At 42.1% G+C, this 25,522-nt stretch overlaps 1 long non-coding RNA gene across 1 annotated transcript; it reads left to right on the forward strand.

Annotated features, from left to right (window-relative positions):
• The first annotated feature begins 10,768 nt into the window (after positions 1 to 10,768).
• LOC127567303 (uncharacterized) lies at positions 10,769 to 25,079 on the forward strand. Its single transcript, XR_007955859.1, has 3 exons — positions 10,769 to 11,555; positions 24,575 to 24,635; positions 24,980 to 25,079. It is a non-coding gene; the product is annotated as an uncharacterized LOC127567303 (long non-coding RNA).
• The last annotated feature ends 443 nt before the right edge of the window (positions 25,080 to 25,522 follow it).

Below are 25,522 nucleotides of genomic sequence, written 5' to 3' on the forward strand. Positions count from 1 at the left end.
TATTACTTTTCCTTGATTGTTTGTACCCAGCTTGTGTGTGTGTGTGTGTGTGTGTGTGTGTGTGTGTGTGTGTGTATTTTACTCCTGTTGCAATTTTCCCACGCTATCACCAGTGTGTGTGTGTGTGTGTGTGTGTATTGCCCCGTTACCTTTTCCCATGTTTACCTTTGTAAATAAATCATTTAATTCAAAGGCTGTGTCCAGAGTCCTCGTCCTTCAAGACCCCAAACTTGTCTCACAACAAACTATAAATTACAAAACAAATAAGTAGTGCCAAAGAAAGGAACAACAAGACAGTGTTCATGGACTATTCAGAAAGCTAATGGCGGAGGGGGAGAAGTTGTTCCTAAATCATTGAGTGTGGGTCCTCAGGCTCTTGTACCTCCTCCCTGAAGAAGGCATATCCCAGTGATGGATGCTGCCTTCTTGAGGCACTGCCTCTTGAAGATGACCTCGATGGCGGGGAGGGTTGTGCCTTTGAAGGAGCTGGCTGAATCTACAACCCTCTGCAGCCTCTTGCGATCCTGTGCATTAGAGCCTCCACACCAGGCTGTGATGCAACAAGTCAGAATGCTCTCTGCCATACATCTATAGAAATTTGCAAGAGTTCTTGGTGACATACCAAATCTCCTCAAACTCCTAAAGAGGCAGAGCCACTGGCGTGCCTTCTTTGTGATTGCATCAATGTATTGGGCCCAGGATGGATCGTCTGAGATGTTGATGCCCAGTAACACGAACTGCTCACTCTTTCCATCGCTGACTCTTCAATGAAGACTGGTGTGTGTTCACCCAACTTCCCCTTCCTGAAGTCCAGAATCATTTCCTCAGTCTTGCTGACATTGAATGCGAGGTTGTTGTTGCACCACCACTCAACCAGCCAATCTATCTCACTCCTGTATGCCTTCTCATCGCCATCTGAGATTCTACAACAGTTGTAAATTTATTGATGGCATTTGAGCTGTGCTTAGCCACACAGTCATGAGTGCAGAGAGAGTAGAGCAGTGGGCTAGGTATGCACCCTTGAGGTGCACCTGTGTTGATTGTCAGCGAGGAGGAGATGTTATTACCAATCCACACTGACTGTTGTCTCCCAATAAGGAAGTCGAGGATCCAGTTGCAGAGGAAGGTACAGAGGCCAGGTTTTGAAGTTTGTTGATTAATACTGAGGGGATGATAGTGTTGAACGCCAAACTGTAATTAATAAACAGCAGCCTGACATATGTTTTGCTGTTGTCTAGGTGCTCCAGAGTGGAGAGCCAGTGAGATTGCATCCACTGTAGAGCTGTTGTGTCAGTAGGCCAAACTGCAGCGGGTCCAGGTCCTTGCTCAGACAGGAGTTAATTCCAGCCATAACCAACCTCACAAAGCACTTCATCACAGTAGATTTGAGTGTTACCAGATGATAGTCATTGAGGCAGCTCACCCTGCTTTTCTTGGGCACTGGTATGATGGCTGCCCTTTTGAAGCAGGTGGGAACCTCAGACCACAGCAGTGAGAGGTTGAAGATGTCCTTGAGCACTCCAGCCAGTTGGTCGACACAGGTTTTCAGTACCTGGCAGGTACACCTTTGGGACCTGACCCTCTTGAAGTATGTTCTGACATCGACCTCTGAGACAGAGATCACAGGGTTGCCAGATGCTGTGGGGATTTGCGCAGGTGTAGTGTTATTCTCCCTTTCAAAACATGCATAAAAGGTGTTAAACTCATCAGGGAGTCAAGTATCACTGCCATTTATGGTGTTACGTTTCGCCTTATAGGAAGTAATGGCATGCAAACCCTGCCACAGCTGCCATGCTTCTGCTTGTGTCTCTAACTTCATACACAATTGCTTTTTCGCTCTCACGATGGCCTTCCGTAGGTTGTACTTGGACTTCTTGTATGATTCTCAATCGCTGTCTTGAACGCCACAGATCTAGCCCTCAGCAGACTGCGAATCTCCTGGTTCATCCAGGGTTTCTGGTTTGGGAAAACTCGGTATGTTTTTGAAGGCACACACTCGTCCACACAGGTCTTGCTGAAGTCAGTGGTGGCCATAGCATATTCATTCATATCCAACGATGAATCCCTGAATATGGTCCAGTCCACCGTTTCAAAGCAGTCCTGTAAACACTCCTCCACCTCCCTTGACCATACCTTTGTGGTCCTCACCATTGGTGCTGCGGTCTTCAGTCTCTGCCTATATGTCGGGAGTAGAAGTACAGCCAGGTGATCGGACTTGCCGAAGTGTGGGTGCGGGGTGGCATGGTAAGTGTTCTTGATGGTGGTCGAACAGTGATCGAGTGCGTTGGCTCCTCTGGTCCTGCAGGTGACATGCTGGTGGCAGTTGGTCAGAGACTTCTTCAAGCTGGCCCAGTTGAAGTCCCCCGCGATGATCAGGAAGGCATCAGGGTGCACTGTCTCGTGACTGTTGATCATGGTGCACAGCTCCTCCAGTGCCAGCTCGAGGTTTGCCAGGATTGGAATGTACACCGCTACCAGGATGATGGCAGAGAACTCCCTTGGCAGATGGAACGGATGCACTTGACTGCCAGATGTTCCAGGTCAAATCATATTCTGACAATAGGATGAGAACAATGAAGGAATGTGACCAGTCAGATTGCTACTCAAACAAAAAAAATTGGGAAGAAATATTTGTGGCTGATTCATGAGATCCTTTCAAATAACAAGAGGCTTGGAGACAAATTGGTGTAAGAAAGGCTCAAGACCATGGTGAGTTTGGACTTTTTTTTGAGGTAGGAGCATCAAGGGTTGAAGCTAAATTGCCTGCTGAGAGAGCATTCAAATTCAGAGAGGAAGTGGGAGGACAGTGAAAACTTGGCAAATGGGCATCAGAATGGGGATGCAATTTGAAAGGGAAATGGGCTCAGAAATAAATGAAAGGGAAGCTAGGCCATCTGGTATTGCTGAGCTTCAGCCCTTGCTAACTAGAATGAATTAAAAAGCACTTTGTCAGGATAATGTGGCAAACAGTGATGTAGAGCAGAAGACTACAGCAAAAAAAATTGCATTTATTAGGTACCTTTCATGCCCTGAGAACATCCCGAAGTACTCTACAGTCATGGAAGTGAAGTGTAACCACTGCTGTAATAAACATGGTTTTCAAAATCCCCTTAAAAGGTTCCCACAATCAGAATGAAAATAATAACCCGGTGAGTCTACATAATGTTAACTGTGGGATAAATATTAACTTGAATATGAAGGAAGAGTCTCTTGCTCTTCAAAATAATGCCATATCTTTTTTATGCCTATCTGATAGTAAACACAGGCTGTTTCTATAGTACCTCAACTGAAAAACGAATCTCTTATAATGCATATTCCCTCAGTACTAGATTGAGTGTCAGCCTAGATTTTTGTACTCTAGTCCCTGGAGTGGCAATGAGAACTCGTATTGTTTCAGTTTTGAACTGAGAAAAAGGATGTAGGATTAGCCAATGCTGTTTCACAAAATAGTCGATCAAATGTATTCAAAGGTTTATGGTGGAAAGGAGGACTGCATCATTCAGTGAGATTAGCAAATCAAGGAATGTGAAATATAAATAGGGACAGCTGTAATCATAGATCCCATAGAGGAAGATAGAAGGTTCAAGAATTCACCCTAAGTGATCCAGAGCTGGGGGCTGGCATTGTGAAGAAACAAAAATGAGAAAGGTCCAGAATTCTAAACAACCTGAAACAATGACTTCACTTTCTGTCCATATTCAGACTGGCTTCTTTTGGCTTTTATTCCAGAGAAGCAATAAACATGGAGAAAAGACAAAGGGTCAAATTAAGAAAGGAACAAGAATTTTTCAAGATCAGCATTCCTGCCAATGATGCAGTGAACTAAAGAAAACAAACTACAAAAGCACACACATGTTGGAAATCTCAAAGTAAATGAAAACGTTGGAAATTCCCAGAAATGAGAAAGGCAGGTTAACATTTCAGGTGGACACCCTTCATTGGAAGAAGAAAGAGAAAAATAATTGGGCCTATTAATAAGGCTTCAAAAAACAATTCTAAAGTCAGGAATACCATTTTCTGCCACAGAGGCAGTTAATGGATTTAATAGGCTGTGAACAGAACTATAGGTGAGTTTACGAGAGCCAGAACATCACACGCTTCACACAATGCTGGAGGTCACGCAACACAGATTTCTTGTTAAAATTCTTCTCACTGACCTCATTATAAAGAGAGTCAGTTCTCCTTCTGGGGGGGGGGAGGGGGGGAATGAACCGTGAGCTTATTCTTTCTGGTTTTCTCGCAAAGAATTTTAACACAACTGTTAAAAAAGGGTATTTTTTTAAAAAATAACCAAAGTTCCAAAGATGAAAAATAAGTAAATCCCAGGAAATCATAGGGATGAAATTAAGTATGTTGATGGAATACATGCAATTTTCCAAAAATCTTCTGTACTTTTGCTGTAATTATAAAAGAAGAGTAATTGTAAAACAATAAAACAGGGAGACATTGATCCAGAAATTTAAATATATGAAGAGTGAATGTCTTTATCAAAGGATGTTTCCACTTTCCCTGACTCTTTAAGTCAGATAAGCACAGACTTCACTGACCATTTGAAAAATTAAATGCTTAAATCAATATTAATACTATTTCAAGATTTATAAATAACAATGAAACTCAAGAAAGGAGTTTAACATATTGTGGTGAATATTTCCAGATGACAAGAAGCTAGTCCTTGAAAATAGAACACAGTGAGGTGATTTTTCCTCTTTATTGCATATGGAATTGGCTGAAGAGCTGACAGCTAAATAACACATGTCACATTGGCAAAGCCACAAAATGGAAATCTGATGGGGTGGATTGCATATTGCTTTCCAAACCTGCTAACTAGGGACCAATTTCCTTCAACATCTCTGTTTCATATGATAAAGGAGCAAAGCACAGAAATGCAAAGGACAATGCTGGGGCACTTAAAACTATCTACAGCCAAAGGTCCTGGCTAGATGACTCCTTTTGGTTCTCTCTTGGCTCCACCATTTGAGATGACATTTATCAGCCAGTTTAATTGACTTCTGAAACAGATGAGTACACTGGTTGTGGCAAAGGTTGCAGGCTCAGAGAATAACCCAGCTATAATTCTGAAGACTTGTGTTCCAGGAATCTCTATGCCTCGCCAAATTCCAGTACAGCTACAATGCTGTCAGATATTTGACTATGTGGAAAATTGGCAAGGTATGTCCAGGACACAATAACAAAACTCTCCTGGATCAGCTACAGTCATTCTTAACCACACACATTCCTCTTTAATGTTCAAAACTGTAGTACCTCTGTTTCAGTTATGTCATAACCTTTCTACAGGGTTGCTGAACCACAGGATCTCTCTGAACAGCTTATCACATATCCACACCTCTAACCTGATGCAATTTGCCTATGAATGCTGCTGTCTATTTAGAACTTGCAGAGATATGGTAACCTGCATGCTCATTCATTCACCAGTGAGCAAATCACAAGACACCAGCTATATTTCCCACAAATATTAGTACACAAAACTACTTCACAAGCATTTGTGTGTTAAAGCACCAATTTGCATCTGTGTCAGAGGCAAGTTGCTGCTTTAAAATGCAAATGCTTGTAAAGTATTTGGATTTTCTCTCTCTTGCATCTAGTATCTGATGAGTGACTAGATAGGCTAGGTTTGTTTTCCTGGGTTTGTTTTCCTTGGAGCAGAGAAGGCTGAGGGGGGATAGAAGTGTAAAAAATTCTGAGGGAAGGAAATAGGATAGACAGTAGTAAACTTTTACCCAGAGCAGAGGTGTCTAGAACCGGGCATAAATTTAAGGCAAGGAGTAAGAGGTTTAGTGGGGATATAAGGAAGAATTTTTTCATCCAGAGAGTAATTGGAATTTGGAATGTACTACCTGAGAGAGAGTTGGAGGCAAAGACACTCACCACATTTAACAAGATGAGTATTTGAATCACCCAAGCACGGAAAGTCTATGCGACCAAGTGCTGGCAAATAGGATTAGTATAGGTGGAAACATGATGGTCAGTATAGACAAGGTGAGTCAAAGGGCCTGTTTCTGTGCTGTATGACTGTATTTATCTAAATCTACAGCAATCCTGGCTTATTTTCTAATAATTATTTAATTTGCCTCTAAATGGGAACCTGTCAAACTGACAACACAAAGAGAACAATTCCAACAGTCCAGAAACAGGACCAAGGCCATAAGAGGAATAAAGGCAGCCTGCAAATAGATCCAACTTATGCCTGGAAGACCAAGGCTAAGACTGAAATGTCCAAATTTCATTTTGTATTTATTCATTTTTGGGGGATCTAGGCATCACTGGCAAGGCCAGCTCTTCATCCATTCCTAACTGCCATTGAAAAGTGATGGTGAGCCACCTTCTTAAAGCACTGCAGACTTTCTGGTGAAGGTTCTCCCATAGTGCTATTGGGGAGGGAGTTCCAGAATTTAGGCCCAACAGCAATGAGGGAAGGAATGGTGATATATTTCCAAGTCAAGGTGATGTGCACCTTGGAAGAGAACATGCTGCCATGATGTTCCTGTGTGTCTGAAGTGCAGTCCTTCTTGGCAATAGAGGTCATGGATTTGGGAGGAGTAGCCTGGGAAAGTAACTGCAGGGCATATTATGGATGGTGCATACTGCAGCTACATTGTGCTGGTGGAGGATAACATGAACATTTTGTATGGTGGAAGGTGTGTCAATCAATTGGGTTGCTTTGTCCTGAATGATGGCATGCTACTTGAGTATTGTTACAGTATAATGCAAGTGGAGAGCCCTCCATCATGCTCCAGAATTGTTTTGCTGGGAAAAATTTAGTGTCAAGGAGTGGAGGGTCAGGAAGTGGGCAAGTAGGGTCCTTGGAGTCCTGCTTTGGTCTTATTGCCAGATTTTGGTATTGGTATATTATTGTCATTTGTACCAAGGTACAGTGAAAAACTTGTCTTGCATACCGTTTGTACAGATCAATTCATTACACAGTGCATTGAGTTAGTACAGAGTGCATTGAGGTAGTACAGGGTAAGAACAAAAGCAGAATACAGAGTAAAGTGTCACAGCTACAGGGAAGTGCATTGCAGGTAGACAATAAGGTGCAAGGTCAACCAAGGTAGATTGTGAGGTCAAGAGTCCATCTCATCGTATGTTCAATAGTCATCACCGTGGGATAGAAGCTGTCCTTGAGCCTGCTGGTATCTGCCCTCAGGTTCCTGTATCTTCTGCCTGATGGGCGAGGAGAGAAGAGAGAATGACCTGGGTGGGTGGGGTCTTTGATTATGCTGGCTGCTTCACCAAGGCAGTGAGAGGTATAAACAGAGTCCATGGAGGGGAGGCTGGTTTCCGTGATGTGCTGGGCTGTGTCCATAACCTCCTGCAGTTTCTTGAGGTCCTGAGCAGAGCAGTTGCCATACCAAGCAGTGATGCATCCAGATAGGTTGCTTTCTATGGTGCATCGATAAAGGTTGGTGAGTGTGAAAGGGGACATACCAAATTTCTTTAGCCTCCTGAGGAAGTAGGGGCACTGGTGAGCTTTCTTGGCCATGATGTCTACATGGTTGGACCAGGACAGGCTATTGGTGATGTTCACTCCCAGGAACTTGAAGCTCTTAACCCTCTCAACCTCAGCACCATTGATGTAGACAGGTACATGTACACTGCCCCCTTTCCTGAAGTCAATGACCAGCTCTTCTGTTTTGCTAACATTGAGGGAAAGGTTGTTGTCATGACACCATGTCACTAAGCTCTTTATTTCCTTCCTGTACTGTGACTCATCATTATTTGAGATACGGCCCACTACGGTGGTATCATCTGGAAACTTGTACATGGAGTCAGAGCAGAATCTGACCACGCAGTCATGAGTATATAGGGAGTAGAGTAAAGGGCTGAGGACACAGCCCTGTGGGGCACCAGTGTTGGGAATAATTGTGCTTTTGAGGTGTTGCTGCCTATCCTCACTGATTGTGATCTGTTGGTCAGAAAGTCAAGGATCCAGTTATAGAGGGTTGAGTACCAGTCTCGGAGTTTGGTGATGAGTTTGCTTGGAACTACAGTATCGAAGGCGGAGCTGTAGTCAATAAACAACAGTCTAACATAGGTATCTTTACTGTCCTGACACTCTAGAGATGAGTGTAGGGCCAGGGGTAGACCTGTTACAGTGTTAGGTGAATTGCAGTGGGTCAAAGTTGTCTGGGAGGCTGGAGTTAATGTGTGCTACAACCAGCCTCTCAAAGCACTTCATGATAATGGATGTCAGAGCCACTGGTCGATAGTCATTAAGGCATGTTACCTTGTTTTTCTTCGGTACCGGGATGATTGTGGTCTTCTTAAAACAGGAGGGAACCTGAGATTGAAGCAGGGAGAGGTTAAATATGTCTGGAAGTACCCCTGCCAGCTGATCAGCACAAGATCTGAGCACACAGCCAGGAACACCATCTGGGCCAGATGCTTTCCTCAGGTTCACTCTCTGGAAGACTGATCTTCTGTCCTCGATGGTGATGTGGCAGCCCTTGTAAATAAGTGATATGAAAATAAAATGCTGGAAACACTCAATAGGTCAGGCAGCATTTGTGGAAAGAGATGCTTCAGTTTGAAGGTTCTTTCTCAGAACTGGCAAAGAGAGAAAACAAGTTAGTCAGGTTGTAAAGAGGTTGGGGAAGGGAAAAAACTGTAGAAGTCATCTGATTGTCAGGGTAATGAGAGAAACTAGACAGGTACATGGATAGAAAAGATTTAGAGGGATATGGGCCAAACACAGGCAAATGGGATTAGTTCAGGTGGGCACCTTGCTCGGTATAGACAAGTTGGGCTGATGGAGTCTGTTTCCGAGCTGTATGACTCTGTGACTGTAAAGCAAAAAATATAAACAAACAAAAATAAAAGCTGTGAAATGGGGGCACTTAGAAGGAGCGATCACAAAGGAACTGGAAAGCTGTGAAATGCAGAGCTATAGGTAATGCACAGCAGGTTGAGTGAGTGATGAGAGGAAAACTGAGCCCATTTTGCACTTCACTACAACAGTAGATAGATAAGTCACAGAAGAACTGGCCAATTCTGATCTAAAAAGAGAAAGCAAGTTACCTAAGTTGTAGAATTCCATACTGAGTCCAGAACACTGCAACATGTCCAGGTGGAAGATAAGATTCTGTTCCACATATACTGGACCTCATTATAACAGTGCAGGGGGCCACAAACAGATGTCAAAGTGAGAGTGGATGAAAATTAAAGTGGCAGGCAAATACAAGATGGCACCAGAGGGTGGTGACTCTTTGCAAGCTGCTCCAAGCAGATCTACTCACTACCAGCACCAACAATTATTACAGGGTCGCCACTGCAAATTGAAGTAAAGATCCTCAACGTGAAAATATAGTCAGAATTTTTATAACAGCATTCCTTGACCACAATAAATAAGTGGAGTGGATGGCAAGGAAATCCTCAGAGAACATGAGGCAGGAGGGAACAGACTGCAATACTTGAAGGTATGCAGCTGTAGTCCTCATAGTGAGGATTGTGAAAATCCAGGAAATGATGGAACTCATCTCCATAATTTTCCATCATCCTCCCTTGCGTTTCCAAACAAACAGGCAGATTTGAATTTATATAGTACCTTTCACATCCTTTTCAGAATGTCTCAGCAACTCCCAGCCATTTGCAATATTAAAAATCAATTTTGACAGCCAATTTACACATAGCAAGGGACAGATGAAGACCAAATATAATTTTAATGTGATGTTATATTTTTATTACTTTCATTCCTTCACTGGATCCATGCCGCATCTCTCTATGTCTTTGAGATCGGACTGGGTAAGAATGGTAAATTTCCTTCTCTGGAAGACATTAGTGAACCAATGGGTTTTACAACAATCAGTAGTCCTGGTCCCCATTATTGATATCAGTTTTATGTACATGATTTATTTAATCAAGTGAATTTAAATTCCCCAACTATTGGGCTGGAATTCAAATTTATGTCTCCAATTCAAAAGTTCAGTGCTCTGGATACAGTAATTTAACCAACATTCTCCAATTTCTATTTGCCAGAACAGCCTTGGTATCACCCCTGCTCCTCGACAACACAATGTGATTATTCACATCCATTTGGGAAGACAGTCAGGATCTCAGTTTAAGATCCTATTTGGAAGATATTATCCCTGACAATGCAGCACTCCTTAAGCACTACATTGCAGTGCCAGCCTAGATTTTTGTGCCTGCCTAGATTTTTGTGCCCAAGTTCCTAGAATATTACTTGGACTCTCTGACTGAAGCACCTGAACCCAGTTGGACCAGAACCAAACCAGCTGGTGGAACAGCAGTGAATCTTTCCCTTTGTCACCTGACATCAGCAGTTCAGAATGTTCTGAACTGTAATTATGTTAGGATCATTTTTTTTTAAATGTCATCCTGGTACAACAGTTTGTGCAATAATTCTTTTAATGCAAGCAGGAAATATTTTGAAACAATATGCCAAACAACTTCCCAAATATCATTGGCTTTTCCCCCACCACATATTGAAAACACATGTTATGGCAGCCAAAGACTTAAATTGTGGACATTCCTTTGCAAACTAGATTTGCAAAGTTTGATGCAGGGGAAAGAATTAAAGCATTAACAGATGGGCACTGGATGGATTTTCTTTCAAATTTTTCTTCCATCATTGAGCCACAACATGAAAGGAGCCACACGTACGTGAGAGCCACATGATAGGAATTCAGAGGTATTCTTCCCATTCTTTTTATGCTTCCAACTGTGGCAAATTCCCAATGAGAGTGGTGACTAAAATCAGCCCTCGTTCGCTTGGCCTGGATTCAACCTCAGATCCCACGGGGCGAAGGCAATTCAACAACAAACTTAACCTACTGACTTTGCTGTGGCTTTCACTGACACTTCATTGTTTTAACAAGAAACTTTACGCCTGGAATTTCGGGAAGAAGCCAACATTTCTCTTCGGGATTTCCGCGCGCGTGCCCGCCAACGCAAGTCCCAGCGTCGCTGTGGGAAGTTCGCTGCTCTTTGGCCAACTCACCTCACCGGCTTCAGCGGGACCTCCTGCTCACGGCGTGAGGCAGGAGTCCTTCTCCCGGCTCCAGCAGTGAAGTTTCTCCCCTCCCCCGGTCCAAATCCTACTCTTCCCACAGAAGCGAGAGGTTGCAGATCCGCATGGATAACCTGCCCCGGGATGTTCCTGACGTTTCCCTCACTCACTTCAATGGCGGGCTAATGACTGCGAAAGGTTGACGTATTTATTAATTTAGATTTTTTTTAAATAGGGCTGTTGATATACTTAAAATATTTTAGGATTTAAAAAAAACTTGTTGAGAACTCTCATTGTAAAGTGGAAACGCTCAAGAATACTGGGCAAAGAGTCCAAGGCTTTCCGGTTGGACCCGCTGTCTGTCAGCCACTGAAACTTCAACGAACGCCGCACATCCGTCCATCCCAGTGCCGAGAGCGGAGGTCTGGCACTTGCCGAACGGCCGGTGGTGCCGCCTCTCTCTGTCACCATGCAGGGTCCAGTCGCAGGGCCCAGCCAAGCTTGGGAATGCCCGGGTCAGACCAGGCCTGGGATCTCAGACCTCAGTGTGCCTGCGGAGCAGGAGACAAAGGTAGGTCATTCATTAAAAAAGAATTTCAATTTTACGCCATAATTGTATCCATCCTGGGAAAAAGACTCTATCTCCCCTATCTATGCCTCTCATAATTTTATAAACCTCTATCAGGTCGCCCCTTCCAGTGCTCCAGCAAAGAAAAATTAAAGTTTGTCCAACCTCTCCTTTATAGCCAGTACTCCCTCATCCAGGCAACATCCTGTGAACAACTTCTGCAGTCTCTCCAAAACCTCCAAGTCCTTCCTGTAATGTGGGGACCAGAACTGCACACAGTACTCCAAATGTGGCCTAAATAAAAGCTTCATAAAGCTACAAAATGACTTGCCAATTTTTATACTCAGTGCCGTGACTAATGAAGGCAAGCAAGCCATATGCCTTCTTTACCACCCTAACCACTTGTGTTGCCACTTTCAGGGAGCTATGGATTTGCTCTTAAAGGTGCTGCCATTTATTTATATACTTTCCTCTTACATCTGACATCCCAATGTGCAAGACCTCACCTTCCCAAATGCAGGTAAATCCTATCCCTAAGAATCTTCTCTAATATCTTCCATACCACCGATATAAGACTCATTGGCCTATTTTTTTTGGATTATCCCGAATGCCCTTCTTAAACAAAGGAACATCATTGGCGATTCTGCAATCTTCTGGGACCTTGCCTGTGGCTAAAGAGGATCCAAAGTTCTGTCAAGACCCCAGCAATCACCTGCCTCGTCTCCCACAGTGTCCTACGATGGATCCCATCAGGGCTTAGAGACTTATCCACCTTAATGTTTTTCAAGAGACCCAACACCACCTCCTCCTTAATATCAACATGCAATAGAATATCAACATACTATCTGACTATCATCCTTGCCCTTCTCCTTGGTGAATGCTGATGTGAAGTACTCATATAGTAACTTGCCCACTTCCTCTTGCTCCAGGCATAAATTCCCCCCTTTGCCCTTGAGTGGACCTACCCTTTCCCTAGCCACCCTCTTGTTTTTAACGTATATATAAAATTCCTTGGGATTTTCCTTAATCCTACTAGCCAAGGACATTTCATGGTCCCTTTTAGCTCTCCTGATGCCTTGCTTAAAGTCTTTCCTGCTTCCTTTATATTCACAGTACTCTTTTATTAAAAAATCATTAAGTTTTCCAGTGAACCAGATGAGTTGAAAGGGAATGCTGGAACCAGGGCCCTGATGAGTGCAAAGGGAGTGCAGGAAGTGGGACCACGATGAGTGAAAAGAAGCATAGGAACAGGGACTTGTATGTATTAAGGAGAGCATGGCAGCCCAGACCCCAGTGAGTTGAAAGGGAATGTGGCAAACGGTACCTTATGAGCCAGATACTGAACCACTGGGATTTCCAAATAGTCAGAGGTGGACTATGGGAGTTTTAGTGCACGCAAAGACTAATTCAGGCACAGAATTATAAACTATTGATCTAAGCCAAGCAAGTTGAAGCTGCTCATCAAATCAGCAAAATAGAAGATTATTCTCGGCGCCAGTAGATTAACCTTTAAATCGGAGTGACAATCAAGTGGGCATGGACTTTAGTGACTGAAAAATATCCTTTGCTTTAGCAGCATGTATTTAATTATTTCAAAATAAAAATAAACTTATTAAAATCTTTTCAATAGCTTTTATTTTAGTCACTTGATTTTAATAGTTTTAAGATGTTTCTGAGCACAAGCAATATTTATAAATTGATGCCATCCATTAACTCCCAATTGACGGGCTGTCTATCAATTGGCAGACTGAAATCTGCAGGAGGCTAGTATTGGCTTACAAAGGAATGGTTAGCAACTCTGAGATAAACGACTGGAGGGGGAACTAGTCTTGCATAGAAAATGGCAGGGCCTTAGATAAGTGTGAAGTGGGTGTCACCATTATTTGAGGTTTGAATGTGCCTGCACATAATCATTACTCCATTATTCTAAAATTTTATAACAAGATAGCAAATCAGATCTGAGCTCAGAGCACAGATACAAGTAATACCTAGTGCACCTGTCAGATAAGAATCACAGCATTGCCAAGATTGTCTGCTGCTCAGAATCATGCATGGTGATAGATTGCTGAATCTCTGCTTATCTGTTCATAAGCCAGTCTCCAGATAGTACTGCCTGCTGTGACTGCTCTTCCTCAACTTGGACTCTCTGTCTATCTGCCAGTTGATTTCAATACCACAGCTTCCCTTCACTCGCTGCCCTTTCATCCACTGTCAGCTGAGCCTCCAGAACATAAGCAAGCTATGCTGTCCTAGATGATTCTTCTGACTGCTTTGCTCCAAATGTGTGCACATTTAAAGCCTGAAAATCGATTGCAATATTCAGCACAAAATAACCTCGTATGTATTTATGACAGTCCACTGCTCACAGCTTAAAACAAGTCCGTTAAGGCAGCAGTCAGGAAACTGGAGCACATGTTCTGTGATACCGCAAAAAAAATAGCTTGAGGTTTTCAGAATTTCTTTCCTCAGTCAGCACCTAAAAATGAAACTGCCAAGCTATTTGTTTCATGTGAGGTTTGAGGGATCTTGCTGCACTAAAGCCGATGGCAATGGAACATGTAATGAACAGCAGCGACTCCACCAGGAAAGTAATTCCTTGTTTCGTACTGTTTTAGAACATTCCATGGATGTGATAAGCTGCTAAATCAATTCAACTTCCCTTCTTGGTCTTGATACCAAGTTTGAGCCTCTGTCTAGTTTTCACACTATTTTTGGAGGATTTGGGTGATTCAGGTCGGTTTTAATTCTCTCAACATTATAGTTTTGAGCATTTTCTTTCTTTCATATCTTCTACTTGTGTTTTCTTTCCTCTTCTAGTGTGCAGCGGAATTGAACACCTGTTTAGAATAAATTGTTTTATCATTTGTTACACATGATGCTCTTCCCCCACAAGTCTGTTTTCTTCTTTCTGATTTATTTCTTTCCCTCAGAGTTCCAGTTCTTGTCTTCCTATTGCTTGCAATATTCCTCATTTATTTTTCTCCTCTTCCTACACTACACTAAGTGACAAATACCTGTTGTCTCTGAAGACAAAAGAGACTGCAGACGCTGGATCTGGAATGAAAAAAACAATGCTGGAAGAACTCAGTGGGTGTTATGCAGCATCTACAGAGGTAAAAGGTGTAAGTTGATATTTTGGGTCAAGACCCCTTCAACCCAAAAATTCAACTTACACCTTTTGCATCCACAGATGCTGCTTGAAACCTATTGTCTCTTACATTCACTCCTGCCCTATTTTATGCAGTGTTCTCATTCTCCCTCTGTTCTTTTGCACCTCCGTGACGCCTGTAAACAGAATAGCTGTAAAGCTGCCGCTGTGGTATGAGCATGGCAACATCTACAGCAGCAGTTTCTACCATGGTTCTCTGAAATTGGTAGTGTAGAGGTTAGCATAACACTATTACAGCGCCAGCGACCTCGGTTCAATTCTTGCCGTTGTCTGTAAGGAGTTTGTACGTTCTCCCCGTGTCTGCATGGGTTTCCTCCAGGTGCTCCGGTTTTGGTATTGGTATTGGTTTCTGATTGTCACTTGTACCGAGGTACAGTGAAAAGCTTGTCTTACAAACTGATCATACAGGTCAATTCATTACACAGTGCAGTTACATTGAGTTAGTACAGAGTGCATTGATGTAGTACAGGTAAAAACAATAACAGTACAGAGTAAAGTGTCACAGCTACAGAGAAAGTGCAGTGCAATAAGGTGCAAGGTCACAACAAGGTAGATCGTGAGGTCATAGTCCATCTCATTGTATAAGGGAACCATTCAATAGTCTTATCACAGTGGGGTGGAAGCTGTCCTTAAGTCTGTTGGTACATGCCCTCAGGCTCCTGTATCTTCTACCCGATGGAAGAGGAGAGAAGAGAGATTTCCTTCCACATTCCAAAGATATATGGGTTAAGAAGTTGTGGGCATGCCATGTTGGCGCCGGAAGCGTGGTGACACTTCCGGGCTGCCCTCATTTCACTGTGTGTTTTAATGTACATGTGACTAATAAAGATATCTTGTATAAAAAAAATCCCACCAACCAGTCAAACAGTAGAAGCCCTGGAGAATTGGTGTAAATGCAGGTGCTGCATTGCTGGAGGCCTATCTTTTAGATAAGACGTTCGGCTTTGACGCAGGCAGCTTAACTCCTAGACCTCCTCTGCATGTCCTCACTGCATTGCCTACCTGAAACAGTAGGAACCTGCATCTGGCCAGCAGGCAGACGTGGAGGTTCTTGCAGTAGAAAACCATCTGCGGGATTAAAGGAACGGTAAAGTTGCTGGAAGGAGGTTTGGGATGGTCTCTCAGATCAGGTGGAGGAACTCGTATAAGGCTTAGCTGTTCAGCTGGATGTAAAAGATCCAAAGTTACCATTTGAATCCGTGCAGAGGAATTTTTTTTAGTGTCCAAGCCAATGTAATGGCCCAGTCGACATCACCATAAGGGAATAGGGGGTAGAAATTCATTCTTGGACACATATGATAAACATACAATGCAGTAGACAGAATTACTCCATTTCCAAGGTTTAATTTCATTGACTTCATTGTTCATTAGTTAATGTCTTGAGCACTTTGACCCTGCTGGGGGAGCTTTAATGAGTTTAGGTTGGCACCAACCCTCACCCTTTCTCACCTCCCTCTCCCTCCAAGTCACAGATGCACAGTGAGATTGCCAGTGGGTGATGTGGGCCTGGATCCTCTCTTCATTGACAGTGCAGTGGCAGAGCAGAACCTCAGGACATTGCTTTGATTCTGTTAAACACCTGGCCTGTCTTCCTGTATGGGAACAGTCTACAAGCGGGAGCTTGCTGTAACCATGGAGGAAAACCAAAGTGTTGCTGCACCTGAAGAAACAGTAAAAATGTAAAGCGGGTTGAAGAGGGAGGTTCTTTCTGTCTACTGGAGTGTAAAGTGGGAAAATATAAAATCGCCTGAAAAGAAAGAATGATTTGATTTTTTTAGATCTTGGTTGATACCCAGGAGCAGAACTCCTTTGATAAGCTCTTTCCCTCCAAAAAATGACATTGAATATTTACCCCACTACAATATGAACTACTGCCACAATCTCGGGATGGTTGCAACAGGTGGATGATGATAGTAGACACCCATTAGTAACTACATGCAATGGTTAAGGGGATAAGGTTTGGGTGGGCTGAAAATCAAAGTGGTGGCAGGCTATTACTGGGCTAATCTCTGGAATTAATGGGTTGTCTCATGTGGAAAGGCTGGACAAGCCAGGCTTGTACCTGCTGGAGTTTAGAAGAGTGAGAGGAGACTTGACTGAAACATATAAGATACTGAGGGATTTGTCAGGGTGGATATGGAAAGAATTTTTCATCTTGTGGGAGAATCTAAAAAAATGGAATCACTTTTTTAAAATAAGGTGGCACCCACCTAAGGCAGAAGTGAGGTGTTTTTTTTTTCTCAGACGGTTGTGAATCTATGGAACTGTCTTCCTCAAAGGATGATGGAAGCATGTTTTTGAATAATTATAAGGTTGAGGCAGACAGATGCTGGATAAGCAAGGCAATAAAAGGTTACAATAAGCACCAGAAATGCAGAGTTGAAATTACAGTAACATCAGCCATGATCTTAAATACCAGAGCAGGCTTGAGGGACTGGTTGGTGTATTCCTGCTAACTGAAATGTTCGTACGTTTATATATCCTTTTGCACAATCCAGGTTACTTTCATGAATGTGTCTTGCGTGCCTCCTGTAAGATTTCATGATTCTTTCACACTGAGACCAAAACAAATTTCACAGATTTAGTGGCTTGTGCATGCACCAATTGTACTGTTTCATGGACAAATCAGGGTGATCACAATTGATATTAATTATTTTTAAGAGTTTGGTTCAGTCATGGATTGAATACATGGAAATGATGGAACACATTTTTCACTGCAAATGAGTTTGCCAAAGGAAGGAAATAGTCCATTTTTGTTCACTGCTATAGGCGTTAAGATCTGCAAGTTGATTTTAAAAAAACTTCCTGGCTCCAGCTAAACCAGGAGACAGAACATTTGAAGACTTGGTTAAACGAGTTGTACAGGATGAGTTCCCCATCTCTAGTCCCACACAAGTTCAGCATGGGAAAAGATTGTTGTGGTTTGTGCCATAGATTTAAGCTGAATTGCAGACACTGGTACGTGTTTGGAGGAAATGCTGTGGCATCACATAGCTTGAGGGATCCAAGGCATGCACTCAAAGGAGACTGCTGATAAGGAAGAAAGTGAATTTCAGGCAGGTATTTTGTATTGCCCAGGCAATGGAAACTGGTTAAGCAAGGTCAGGAGTTGCAGCATCATCTGGCAAAGGCTCAGAGTATTAACAATTTGTGGACTGGCTCTATTGTGCCTTTGGGAAAAGGAAAGGACAACCTAAAGAGATGTTACCATTGTAGCAGTGTACAGCATCAAACTAATGAGTGCAGACACAAAAAGGCTATTTGCCACAATTGCGCCATCATAAATGCAATGTCCCTTTAATTCTTGCCTCAGCGAGCACAACTTTTGCCCATTTTTTACATTGTGAGCTCATGGACTGAATGGCAGCTAGTGTGAGCCCAGAAATACAACTTAAATGAGCATATTAATGGTCACACAATACCCAAGGTCACACCACTTCCACCCTGTAAGAATCACCTGTCACAAGTCCACACCGTGATCTCAGTCTTTATTCAAGGCTTGGTAGGTTAAGCAGGAAGGAAATGAGGTTGAATGAGTCACAATCTCCTACTGTGAGAAAGTATGATCAGCATCCTGTTACACAACTCTCCAGTGACAACATTCCTACTAATATTGGGTGCAACATTTAAACAAATCCAATTGTTAAAACATGGGCTTCTGCCAATAAATTACAATGTGCCTCAATATCACTTGAATCTATGAGGATGGAATATAAACATTTAATTCATGCTGTGAACCCTGTAATCCAGTTACATTTCCATTTCTACAAATGTTGCCTTACTTGTTGCTGTACTATTCAGCACGCGTGTTGTAGCTGGATCCATTCCAAAAGGCCAGCTTTCTAGTATATTAGTCACACTTTCATTGTAGTACATGTTCCAATAAGTTTGTATCTGACCCATATGAACAAGATCTGTTGCCTCCAGGTTTTCTGTAATTTTCCATTTATTTGTAAGGCTCCTGGAATTCTTCTGCCCTTTGAAATAATCACACCATAGGGGTAGTAGAAGGTAGGTACCCTGCCAATCTGAGCCCCATTTTCGAGTTAAATTCCATGAGTCTTATTTGGAGGCAGATCCTCTGTTTGCCCTAATGTTATCCTTTATTTCTCAAAGTATGTGATAGAAGGAGTGACCTCCTGGGCTGGGATTTCCCACAGCCGGGGCCTAGTATTTCCCAAGCAGCCAGTGATAAAGTGTTTACCAGCCTACCAGCCAGCAAATACAGAGCCTAACAGTCTGAACCTGGCCTAGATCTTGTAAGGATCTCTGACATTTTTTGGGCCTTTCAGGTCCTTCTAAATATATGAAAAATGGAAGCTATTTCTGGGGTTTGAGGCTCTCAGGATTCTTTAGATGCAAATGTTCAGTTATAGTTGTGGTTAGCTGACTGGGCCGAGTATTGCCACTCCTGCACAAGGTGAACTAAGGCAATACTTTGGCTCAAGCATTTTGCCTTTTCCAGCAAAGGTCCTCACTCATTATGTCCACTGAAAGCCTCTGGGGGGAAATAAGTTGTGTGAATCACTGCCTTGAAAGCAAATCTGCTAATACCCTGCATTGGCATGCATTATATGATGGGTAGTTTACTAAAGAAGCTTCCTTATAGAACAGTGAGTTCTGGGAGTATACTGCTCCACAACACAAGCTAGGTGGTGCAAGAAATTTAGGCAACCTCAACTGCCTCATCTAGACAAATAACAATCCTTTATAAATAACTCTGTACAGTCCAGATCTCGGAACACAGATTTGAAGAAAATGACTCATCCAGTTCTACCGTTTCAAGGTCACAGTCAACATCCTTCTTAGTTTGAATAGCTATACCACAGTGTCTGTGACATTTGGTGAGAACGACGCAAGTGAAAGTGTTATCTTGTCCCAGGTGCAGTTGATTCTGGCAAGTTGTCATTTCAGGCCTAGTAAAACAAGAAAAGGGGGGAGGGAAAAATGAAAATAGGATAAAACTGCTGAAGCTGGAAATCTGAACAAAAACAAAAAATGCTGAAAAAACTCAACAGGACTGGCAACATCTATGGAAAGAGAAAGAGTCAACATTTCAAGGTCTGTGACCGAAAGATAAACAGTCAGTGCTGAACATTCATTGAACACACCCCTAATATGATAACCTCCGAAAAGAGGCATGAGGGTCACGTTATGTGATTAACCCTTGCTTGTTTGACCAAATGCATGCTTCCCGCATATTTTAGTAATTTAAACCAGCACTAATCATGTTGTTTATTGGTTATAGTATTAGTAGATGATCCAAATCGGTGACTGGCTGGAACTTAATAAAACTATCCTGCACTACTCTAAGCTATCCTGCTTTCTAGAACTGAAGCTGACTTCGGAGGCATTGAATAATGGCATTATCCAAGAGTCAGCAGGCTCCACAGCTTTTCCAATTCTGCACAGGAGGCCTTGATGCAGGAAGTTTAGAGGAGGAGAGCTGTCCTCATTTCACAGCATGGCTAGAGACCCTCCATTATGCATTAAGCAGGTAATGGGAACCATAAGCTGTGGCTCTCAGCGTCAGAACTCAAGCCCTGAGGATCTTGATATAGTGCAGCAAGGAGTTCAATGACCTCATGTGTGGTTAAGGTCTGCGAATGTCACAAACCAAAATTGTTCCATTAATCTCAGACCCAGACACTACTAACTCAGTTCTCCATATTCCATCATTTACCCACTAAAAATCTTTTCTCAATCAAATCTCACTTTCGACATTTAAAGGTAATACCCGTGCACATTTGGCATGCTGGCCCAGGCAGCACACCAACATCTGTCAAAGATGGTCCAGAATTTACTCATACACTTCCTATTCTTTTGTAGGAAAAGCAGGCGCACAATCAGGGGCAGCTATTTGGCAGGGGCAGTACTTGACATAATTGGATATTTGAGTGGTCACTACAGAATTTATGGCCAACAGCAGGGCAGAAATCATGGGAGCCAACCCTGCCTGTATAATTAATTCTCCTACTCACATCTCACTTGTCCATGATCCCACTATCTCTAGAGGGCTGCAGTGGAAATTCAGATTGCTGTCACCTTAGATGGATGCCAATGTTGAAAGGAGATTAAAAGATGTTACTGCAGTGCAACAATCTGGATACTTCTGGCAGGCATTAATGTTGCAAGCATCGGTCACCATTGTTGGACCCTTACATCAAAAACTACAAAGAGCTATGGAGTTGAGTTTGTAGCCTGTTGTTAGCTTTTGTTGGATTCTTTCCAATATTCACTTGCTGACAAGAATAACGTTATTTAAACAGCAGGATGTCATTGGCCTAAGTTAGAAGGAGACCGCCAGTTTTTCTTTTCCCTTATATGTTTCTGCTCTCATGGCAAATCAGAACAAGTATGGTCTCTTTAAAGCAGTTAATGCTTTACAGATTCTGGGCCCTCTTCCAATTCAAGTCCACTTTATGTTTTGTATCTTTTGCACTGCAAGTGGAGAAGCTAAGTTGAGGGTACATACAATAACAAACAAACGCCTTCATATACAAGAGTTAGTGAGTAGACGGATTAATGCAGGAGCCTTGAGGCACTTGTCAAATATATCCTGTCTTCATCAAAAGACATTAACCGATCTAGACAGTACATTTCATTTAAAGGTTGTGAATTGTGATATTTTCATTATTATTAATGCATTGTGTAAACATTCCAGATTCAGCCACACCTCCAGTGTTGGGTAGCTGCCAGTGTTATAAAATGCTAATGCCTGGAAATTTACACAGGGTGCGATTTGAACAGTGAGTTAAATCCAGCTAATTACCATCCAATGAATAATTCTCAATCATCAGCAAAGCCATACAAGAAATTGCAAGCAAGAGGTATTTATTCAAAATTAACCTGCTCACTAATGCTCACTTTGGGTTTTGCCAAGAGCCCATTACAACCTTTGTCCACACATGGACAGAAGAGCTGAAATCCAGAGGTGAGTTGAGAGTGACTGCCCGTGACATAGAGATGGTATTTGACCATGTAACCTAATGAAACCCTGCTAAAACTGAATTCAATGGGAATCAAGAGGAAAACACTCCAACTGGTTGGAATTACTTTGTGCACAAACCAAGACAACTGTGGGGTTGTTGGTGGATGAAGGTGCTTCAGCTTTGGAGATTATCTGAGGAATTCCAGTAACAATGTCCTGGGGCTGAGAGGACTTTCTGTCATAAGGTCAGAAATTGTGAGGTTCCCTGATGATTTCACAGTGTTTAATTCCATTCACAGCTTCAGTAATGAATCATTCTGTGCCTGCATGCAGTAAGGCATAAAAATTCAGACGTGAGTTGATACAAGGCAAAACATTTGTGCCCTGGAAATGCTTGGCAATGACAGTCTCCACTAACCCTTGACATTCAACATTAGCATTATTTAGTTTCCCACCATTTATGTGTTAGGTTATCATTGACCAGAAGCTTAATTGGACCAGACATATAAATCTGATGGCTACATGCTCAGGTCAGAGACTGGGCATCCCACCATAAGTGACTTGCCTCCTGCCTCTCCAAAGTCTTTCACCATCTGCAAGGCACAGGTTAAAAGTGCAATGGATTATTTCCAATTTACCTGGATGACTGCAACTCCAAAAGCACTCATGTGGCTTAACACCATCCAGTAAAAAAGAGCTCACTTGATTGTCTCTCCACCATTTATAGAGTCATTCAGCATGGATACAGGCCCTTCAGCCCACTGAGTCCATGCCAACCATCAATCTCCCACTTATGCTAATCTTACATTAACCCTATATTTCATTCTCTCCACTTTCTCATCAACTCCCCCCATATTCTACCACTCACCTACATATTGCAGGACAACTTACAGTGGCCAATTAACCTACCAACCTGCATGTCTTTTGGATATGGGAGAAAACAGAACCCAATGGAAACCCATGCAGTCGCAGGGAGAATGTGCAAACTCCATGCAAACAAGACTTGAGGTCAAGACTGAACCCTAGTCTCTGGCACCATGAGGCAGTGGCTCGACTAGTTGTGCCACTGTGACACCATAGACATTCTGAACATTCATTCCCTCCACCACTGATGCACAGTCGCTGCAGTTCTACAATCTACAACATGCAGTACAGTTACTCCGAAAGGTTCTCCAAACCTGAGACCTCTGCAGCATACAAGAACAAGGGCTCCTTCCTAATCTGGAGATATATAGCCATTCCTTCATTGTATCTGATTTAAATCCTAGAACTCCCTGCCTAACCTGTATTGTGGTAGTATCTTCCCCAGAATGGTTCAATAAAGTGGCTCACCACTACTTTGTCAGCAGCATTTAGGAATGGGCAATAAATACTGTCCTTTTTAGCAATGCCTACATTCTATAAATTAATTTAAAAATATTGAATTTACATTTCCCAACTGATTTGATGGACTCCAAACTTCCAGATTAAGAGTCCAGTACTTAATAAGTGGTGAGCATTCTCTCAATAGTTAACAAAGCCAACAAAACTTTCATTGATAAAATCATTCCCCAGGTGTGGAAATATTTTATTCTTAACCTTACCCCTAGAAGCAGCAGAAGAAAAGGCACACACCTGATGCAAGTTGCTAACCAACCATGCAGTTGGTGCAAGGAGACACAAGGGACTGCAGATGCTGAATCTGGAAGGGAAAAACAGGCTACTGGGGGAACTCAGCAGGTCAGGCAATGTCTTTAGAAGGAAGAATAGTCAATGTTTTGGGTCAAGACCCTTCACCTGGATGATTTCCCTCTACAGATACATAACCCACTCAGTTCCTCCAGCAGCTTGCATTTTAATGCAGTCAGCACAAGATTGTCAATGACTCTCTCCACAAATTGGCCTGACATATCCTTATGGTCATTTCCTTTGGAAATTGTTGAAATGAGCTCTAAATCTCCCAAGAGGTGTTGGACCTGTACCCAAGTGTTTAATTGTATCCTAACTACAAAATCTAACCTAACTCTATTTGGAATAATATTTGAAAGATCAAACTAAAATATATGGAGCCATTAGGGAGCTTTGACCACTGCACTTACTTGTTTTGCTTTCCCATTTATGAGAAAAAAGCATGAATTTAGCCCAAATCCATGTGTTTTCCAGAATATAATAGATACCTTAAAAGTAATTGATCAGATGCAGCTGTTTTCTATGCTGCAAGCTGAAATATAAACCATAATACTCTATGATCTGTTCTAAGGCTGTGTGAATTTACTGTATGCTATCAAAAACAAATGCTTTCTTAATCAATTTTATGTATTACATTTTTTACTGTGGTTAAAAGCATAGAATGCAGAGAAAGGCATTCCACAATACCTTGAAGTCACAGCATAATATGTTTGCATTAAATACTTCTGTCTCCTATTTAACATTATTAATTTAAAATCAACAGTTTAACAGTTTCAATTAAACAGCAAATTTAATAGATAAACAAGATTTGAGATATGAGCAATTATGTAAGCAAGCCTTGATAGATATAACCGTCACACAGATGATCTCCTCAAAGTTTTGCCAATGATGTATTATACCTAAATTTGATTCTACTTAGAGTGTCATTTTAAACATGCATTTTACATTGCAGATTGTACTACAAGCATTATGGTAATTCCAGTTTTCCTATCAGTCATTGTATACATGAACAAATTGTCCAAAGTCCTGAAAGATAATGGAAAATGAAAACATACCTCAATGAGTAAGCACTATCTTGAAAGTACGGATGTCAACCCAATTGATGAGTTATAATTTGGCTTATGACCAGATATAAATTTCATACTCTATGACCCCCAGAGCATATTCTCTTTATAACAATCCTGCCTTAGTTGCATTGTGAAAGTAAGACAACATTTTACAGAGGCAATTCTTTTATATCTTCTCTCCTTGCAGGTTCCCTGTGAGAAAATGTTTGGTTCCCAAGGGGACAAGCTGGAGATCAGAGCTCACAGAGGTGGGTGGGCAAGTTGCTGCAATGCCAATCAGCTCTCCTTCCAAGTTGCTCACTGCTATCCCTGATATGCAGCAGAAACTTGAGAACCCCTCATGTGAAGAATAACAGGCATGAAATCCCGCTTGCAGCCTCTCACTTTGTGTGCTCCTTGGCAATCCACCATGTGTTTCACATTACAGGTGCAGGCATTGTGTGGATTACATGCTGGTTGTTGCTCTACACTCATTCCAAGAAGGAACAAATGACTAAATTTACAGCACTGAAGTCACCAATATGGACCTATTATTTATAATATATGCTGTGTTGTATAGTAAAATATTTCTTTTCTTGTTCTTATTTCATAGAACACCTGCAGACCCCAGCACCTAAGTGAGCATCTTATGTCATCTCCTGGATCACATTCTGTAGTTGATGATGCTATAAATAAAGGACGTGTGTTGTCATTATAGGTTTAATGAATTATAGTGCACATTGTTCATTACTGCCACATACAGTAATCCTTGGTGTTTATTAGTATGGGGAAATGTGAGTGCATTCATTTTGGTTAAGAGAATAGAAAAGCAGAATATATTTCTTAAATCTTGAGAAACCGATAAATGTTGGTGTACGGATGAATATGGGTGTTTGTAAAACACAGCAAGCTGATGAGGAGGTATGCAAGTAATTAAGAAGACACTGCACCTGTAATATAAATAGCCTTCCCAGTTGTTGATAAGTTTAGGTCATTTATTGATACTGATGCCCCTGTGTTCACTAACGTGTCACATTTCCAGCCCCCTGACAATGTTGTTGTATACATCCATGGGTCACCAGTGTGACGATGAGGACCACTGCCCATTCTTTATCTGAGCTGGATGCTGTCTTTACTAATTCTGTAATCTGGTCAG

This window comes from Pristis pectinata, chromosome 2 (genome assembly GCF_009764475.1).
Source record: "Pristis pectinata isolate sPriPec2 chromosome 2, sPriPec2.1.pri, whole genome shotgun sequence".
Taxonomy (NCBI): domain Eukaryota; kingdom Metazoa; phylum Chordata; class Chondrichthyes; order Rhinopristiformes; family Pristidae; genus Pristis; species Pristis pectinata.